Source organism: Lepus europaeus, chromosome Y, assembly GCF_033115175.1.
Source record: "Lepus europaeus isolate LE1 chromosome Y, mLepTim1.pri, whole genome shotgun sequence".
NCBI classification, from domain to species: domain Eukaryota; kingdom Metazoa; phylum Chordata; class Mammalia; order Lagomorpha; family Leporidae; genus Lepus; species Lepus europaeus.
The window spans coordinates 32,730,368-32,737,707 of NC_084851.1; the positions used below are offsets into that span (position 1 = coordinate 32,730,368).

General features: G+C 41.0%; 1 non-coding gene across 1 annotated transcript; it reads right to left on the reverse strand.

Annotated features, from left to right (window-relative positions):
• Positions 1-2,052: 2,052 nt before the first annotated feature.
• TRNAA-AGC (transfer RNA alanine (anticodon AGC)) lies at positions 2,053-2,124 on the reverse strand. The gene has a single exon. It is a non-coding gene; the product is annotated as a tRNA-Ala (tRNA).
• Positions 2,125-7,340: the final 5,216 nt, after the last annotated feature.

Consider the following 7,340-nt stretch of genomic DNA (forward strand, 5'->3'; position numbering starts at 1 on the left):
AGTAGATGACCCAAGTTCATGGGCCTCTGCACCCACATGGAAGACCCAGGAGAAGTTCCTGGACCCAGCCTTCATATCATCCCAGCTCCAGCCTATGTGGCCATTTGGGACTGAACCAAAAGAAGGAAGACCTTCCTCTCTGTCTCTCCCTCTCTCTGTAACTCTATCTTTCAAATATATAAATAAAACTTTAAAAAATTATAAGATATGAATCATAGGGTTTTTACTTTAGGTAATGTGTTTTTACTTTAGGTAATTACTCCATTGCATAATGAACTTCTAAAAATCAATAGAACAAAACCTAATAACTAAACAAAAAATGGATAAAGTATGTATGGATTGTTTTTTTAAAAAAGGACAAGTGAGTTTAGATATATGAATAGAAATGCAACCTCATTGGCATAAATTAACAAAAACAACCCTGAAATCATCATTTTTACCTATCAGATTGGCAAGATTCCTAAAAGGATGAGAAGGCTATATTGGCCAGGCTTACTGGAAAAACAAACCATCACATATATTACCAGAGAATTGGACCCAGACCCAATGATCATGACATCTACATAAGGCAATAAGATGGGGCCAGTGCTGTGACATAATAGGCTAAACCTCCACTTGAGGTGTCAGCATCCCATATGGGCACTAGTTCATGACCCAGATGCTCTTCATCTGATCCACCTGTCTGCTTATGGCCTGGGAAAGCAGTGGAAGATGGTGAAAGTGCTTGAGCCCCTTTACACATGTGGGAGACTCAGAAGATGCTCCAGGTTACTGGCTTCAGTTCAGCCCTGCTCTGGTTGTTGCTTCATTTGGGGAGTGAAGCAGCAGATGGAGGACGTCCCTTTGTGTCTCACCTTCCCTTCTGTAACTCTGCTACTCAAATAAATAAATACATCTTTTTTAAAAATATGACAATATTTATCAAATATATGAGTTCTTATAGTCTTTAATTCAGTAACTCTAGTTGTAGTAGCTTAATCTAGAGGTTTACATTCACCTATGTGAATGAACATATTTCACTGATATCTATTACAGCATGTATTGTTACAAAAACAAAATTTGGAATAAGGAACCAGTTAAAAAAACTGAGGAACATCTGTATTATAAACCATGGGTCCCAAAATAATGGGGAAGTGATTTAGGTAATGATATGATTGTCTCAGAGAGGGGGCACCATTCATGAGGAAGACACAATATAGCAATCAATTAATCTATAATCTATAAATTTAATGTAGTTCTTCTATTTATTTATTTATTTATTTATTTATTTATTTTGGCAGGCAGAGTGGATAGTGAGAGAGAGAGACAGAGTGAAAGGTCTTCCTTTGCCGTTGGTTCACCCTCCAATGGGTGTCATGGCTGGCGTGCAGCGGCCAGCGGACCACACTGATCCGAAGCCAGGAGCCAGGTGCTTCTCCTGGTCTCCCATTGGGTGCAGGGCCCAAGCACTTGGGCCATCCTCCACCGCACTCCCTGGCCACAGCAGAGAGCTGGCCTGGAAGAGGGACAACCAGGACAGAATCCGGCTCCCTGACCAGGACTAGAACCCTGTGTGCCGGCGCTGCAAGGTGGAGGATTAGCCTATTGAGCCACAGCACTGGCCTAATGTAATTCTTAATCTCAAAAAGATTTTCTGAAGATCTTGACAAGCCGAATACATGTGCAAAACTCCAGGATGAAAAGAATAAGGAGAGAGATGCACAGCCCTACAAACCCTGTTCTATTATCACTCAAAATCTCGAGCCCTGTGGTATACTTCAGGGAATAAGAACTCTTTCTTAAGACAAAATAGGATATTGATAAATATTGGAATCCCCTGGCATGATTGTTAAGTCCACCATTTAGGGCAAGTCTGATTGAGCATGTCCCAAATTGTACATCTCCTCCCTCTCTTATTCCTACTGTTATATTTAACAGGGATCACTTTTCAGTTAACATTTAAACACCTAAGAATAATTGTGTGTTAATTACAGAGTTCAACCAATAGTACTAGAACAAAACAAAAAAACACTAGTCTGTGATTTTGGAACAAGCCAAGCTCATGGAGAGGCCTGGAGGTGCTGGGGATCGAACCCAGGGCCTCGTGCATGCTAAGCATGTGCTCTACTACTGAGCTACACCCCCAACAATATAATCCAGTGGCCCAACTGGGACTAGAACCCAGTGTGCCAGTGCCACAAGGAGAAGGATTAGCCTATTAGGCCATAGCCCAGGTACAAAGAGGAACTTGGTACATTATAAAGAAATTTTAATATTTCAGTGAGGATAGTGCCAAATTATATTTTGCTTGAATCTAAGTTTACAGATTTAATTTCAAGCTTACAAGAAACATGAGATTAAATAAGTTAAATGAAACCATTAGGAAATACTCAGACAAAACTGAATACAATAGATTCTACAAAGGTATTTTTTTTGCACTTTAAACAAACAGCTAAAACAACATCTTTTAAACAACTGGAAAGATCTAAAAGATATTTTTGATATAATAGCATATTTGGCAATTATTACTAGTTTGGTATTGCATTTATGTAGGAGACTGTCCGTATTTTAAGTTGCATAATGAAATATTGAGGACTGAAATGTCTTAATATCTGCAACTTACCTGAAATGAGTTCAACAAAATTTACATATGCACTTGCACATCCACTGGTACACAGCAAAATAATATAAATTACTAATTCTAGATTGCAGGTATGTAGAACATCACTGTATGATTTTGTTTCTGTGTACTAAATTTTTCATAAAAATATTGGAAAATCAGGTGGAAAACATTATATACTCAACAAATATTGTCATAAAATCAACTGTTCTTATAAAAATATATTCTTGACATTTTAGGAGAAAACAAGAAAAAAGCACATGATACGTATAAAAATAAAAAGTATCTTTTCTCAGATTAAGACAGAACTTCTTAAGGCACAGAATATAAGTCATGTTGCTGGTGCTGTGGCATAGCAAGCAAATCCACCATCTGCATTGTCAGCATCCCATATGGTCACCAGTTTGAGTCACAGCCGCTCCACTTCTGTTTCAGCTTTCTGCTATGTCCTAGGAAACAGTGGAGGATGGTCCAAGTCCTTGGGCCCCTGTACCCACATGTGAGACCTGGAAGAAGCCCCTGGCTCCTGGCTTTGGATCGGTGCAGCTCTGGCTGTTGAGGCCAATTGGAGAGTGAACCAGATGATGGAAGACCTCTCTTTCTCTCTCTCTTCCTCTCTCCTTCTGTAACTCTGACTTTCAAAAAAATAAATAAATCTTAAAAAAGAATGTCATGAGAAAAAAGATGAATTTGATTTCACTACATTGAATAAAAAGTAAATAAAAATACCAAAACAGGTAAAAAGAAAAATCAGGACTAGAAGATATAACCTAAAAAAAATTAATATCTATAGGAACTAATAAACATCAGTGGAAAAGTAGAAAAAAATACATGAGATAATAGCAGAGAAACTCACCCTCAGATAGCAAGCTCAAAATCCCATAAATATATCTCAAGTTATGTGATTATGGTAGTATCAATAGAAATTTGACACTATCACACACAGATTGGCCAAGAATAGGGAAAAAAAACATGATAGTAGTTCAAGGAGATTGAAATTCCTATATGATTCTGGTGAACTGGCTATTCTGAGAACAAATTTGACAGTTTCAGGAATGCTGAAAACTGGCATACCAAAGCACTTAGCAATTCCAATTCCATAAGATTCCATTTATGACAAAAAAAAACAACTATTCTTTTGTGCTATCTGTAACTATAAAAATTAGATGGCCGGCGCCGTGGCTCAACAGGCTAATCCTCCGCCTTGCGGCGCCGGCACACCGGGTTCTAGTCCCGGTCGGGGCACCGATCCTGTCCCGGTTGCCCCTCTTCCAGGCCAGCTCTCTGCTGTGGCCAGGGAGTGCAGTGGAGGATGGCCCAAGTGCTTGGGCTCTGCACCCCATGGGAGACCAGGATAAGCACCTGGCTCCTGCCATCGGAACAGCGCGGTGCGCCGGCCGCAGCGCGCTACCGCGGCGGCCATTAGAGGGTGAACCAACGGAAAAAGGAAGACCTTTCTCTCTGTCTCTCTCTCTCTCACTGTCCACTCTGCCTGTCAAAAATTAAAAAAAAAATTAAAAAAAAAATTAGAAATCACTCCAAAGTCAATCAACAGAGATTAGGTCACAGAATACAGATCTATTCATACTATTGGATATGAATACAGCAGTAAAAACAAAGAATACTCTTTTTGTAGAAACATGGAAAGTTTACAAAATGTATTTCTAACAAGCTGAGAAAAGACTAACAAAGTGCCATGGTATTCTTATTAACTGAAAAAAAAATGAAGAAATCCAAACTGTATACCAGCCCTTCAATGTACTATTGTAAAGGTATGGTAGGAAGCACAATATTGACACCCAAAGAACCCTCCTTGCTGGTGTCCTCTCTAATCTTTTCCTACACACACCAAAGTTGCCTGGTGGAACCAACAGAATAGAGCCAAGGTCATTGAATATTTGGTTATAAAAACATGGTAGCTTCTGTCTTGGGTGCTCAGTTGCACTACCTCTCAGATGCTTTGCTATGGGATTACCAAGTATCCTGTCTTGGTCGGAAAGTTGTGCTGATGTCCACATGATGAGTAATGGAGTGTTTCTGCCAACCACCAAGTTAGTGACTAGATGTGAACCCTGCGGACCTAGGGCAAGAGTCAGCCATCTCAGCTATTTATCCATCCTTGACCCTCAGAAACTGCATAGCTATGCTATGGGAAGATTGCTACACAGCAATGGATAACTAATACAAGGTACTTACACCAATTTGTAACATTAAATAGGCTCAGTAATTAAGAGAATATAAGTCCATTTCAGGATAAAATATAAATTTGGGGAAGGGGATGGTAGGCATGTGTTATTTTTTTCAGTTATTTCTTTGAAATGGGGAGAGATACAGAGAGGGAGGGAGGGAGGGAGATAAGGAGAGAGAGAGAGAGAGAGAGAGAAACTGTTGCAGAAGTTGAGTGTTGATCACATGGGATGCTGTGTTGCAAGCAAAATTTTAACCTGCTGTGCCAGAATGCCAGCCCAAGATAAAGCTTTAATTATGTTTAATTTTTATTTCCATGAGAAAATATTATTTTTCTTTTTATTTTTTAAAGATTGATTTACAAATGTGAAAGTGTATGTCTCTCTCTGTGTGTGTATGTGTGTGTGTGTGTGTGAGAGAGAGAGAGAGAGAGAGAGAGTTCATCTTCTGGTTCACTTTACAGATGGCCATCACAGCCAGGACTGAGCCAGACTGAAGTCAGGAACTAGGAGCTTCATCCAGGTTTCCCACATGGGTGGCAGATACCCAAACACTTGGACCATATTAACCTGCTTTCCCCAGGCCATCAGCAAGGAGCTGGATTTATTTGGCTTAAAGTAGAGCAGCTGGGATGCAAAAACAGCATCTATATGGGATGCTGGCATAGCAGGTGGTAGCTCTTACCTGATACACCACAAGTCCCTGAGAAATTTTTGATTGAATACGAAAACATTCTGGTGCCAGCTCTGTGGTGTAGCAGGTAAGGCTACCACCTGTGGTGCCAGCATCCACAATGGGCTCTAGATCAAGTCCCAGCAGCTCCACTTCCAATCTAGCTCCGCACTAATGCACCTGAGAGAGCAGCAGCAGATGGTCCAAGTACTTGAGCCACTGCACCATATTTGGGAGACCCGGAAGAAGCATCTGGCTCCTGGTTTTGGATTGGCCCAGCTCTAGCTATTGTGACCATTTGAGGAGTGAACCAGTAGATGAAAAATCTCTCTCTTTCTTTCTCTCTCTCTTTCTCTCTCAATTCTGCCTTTCAAATAAGTAAATAACCTAAACAAAACAGAACATCTTAGCATTTGTTAAATCTGGGAGTCCCTTAAATGTACTATGTTTGTATGGTTGCCCCCCTCTATCTGTGGTTCCACATCTGTGCATTCAATCAATTGATGATATAAAAAAATTTGTCTGTACTGATATGTACAGGTCTTTTTCTTGGCACTTCAACCTAGACAATACAGTAAAAGAACTATTTGCATAGCATTTATATTTTATTCAGTGTTAAATATTATATAGAGGTGAATATAAGCATAGAGAGGATGCAGGTAAGTCAAATGAAAATGATGTGCTATTTTATATAAAGAACTTGAGTATGTGTAGATTTGTATATCTAGCGAGCATTTGGAATGAACCCCGCATATATTAAGGAACAATTGTATATTATTTTCTATAATCTAAAACATTTTATTGTTACTTAAAACACCTTATGATTAGAAACACACACTTTTGAAAAGGAAGAAAGCAGGTATCTACTCCATTTATCAAGTGCTACAGAGCACTGGCTGGTTCCTCCAATTGCAGTCTTGAGGAAAGTAATTACTCTAATGGAAAATAATTTGCACTAAAGAGGAGTTATATATCGGTATCTGTTCCCAGAGCTGGCAACATCAAATGTTTAAGCACCTAAACATTAGGTATATTTTTTAAATGGCAACAAGAGTGGTTGGCACTGTGGCACAGCAGGTTAAAGCCCTGGCCTGAAGTGCTGGCATCCCATATGGGTGCCAGTTCCAGTCCTGGCTACTCCTCGTCTGAACCAGCTCTCTGCTATTGCATGGGATATCAGCAGAAGATGGCCCAAGTCCTTGGGCCCCTGCATTCACATGGGAGACCCAGAGAAAGCTCCTGGCTCCAGGCTTCAGATAGGTGCAGCTCTGGCCATTGTGGCCATCTGGGGAGGGAAACAGCAAATGGAAGACCTTTCTCTCTGCAATTCTTTCAAATAAATAAAATGAATCTTTAAAAAAAAGACAACAAGATACTAACATAGGCTGGTGCCACAGCTCACTAGGCTAATCCTCCACCTGCGGTGCTGGCACCCCAGGTTGTAGTCCTGGCTGGGGCACCGGACTCTGTCCCGGTTGCTCCTCTTCCAGTCCAGCTCTCTGCTGTGGCCCGGGAAGGCAGTGGAGATGGCCCAGTACTTGGAAACTGCACCTGCATGGGAGACCAGGAGGAAGCACCTGGCTTCTGGCTTTGGATTGGCGTGGTGCATCAGCCACAGCATGCTGGTGGTAGTGGACATTTGAGGGGTGAACCAATGGAAGAAAGACCTTTCTCTCTGTTTCTCTCTCTATCTCTCACTGTCTAACTCTGCCTGTCAAAAAAAAGATGCACAGAAGCAATGGGTGGCAGGCCTATTAATGGCTGATCTGTACAGTGATCTGCCCTCAAGGAAACCCAACAGGCCAGTCCACTGCAGTGGCTTTCAAAGTGGTAAGCCTGGGCTTCAGCAGAAGTCAGCTTGTGAAGAGCCCTGGCAGCTGTG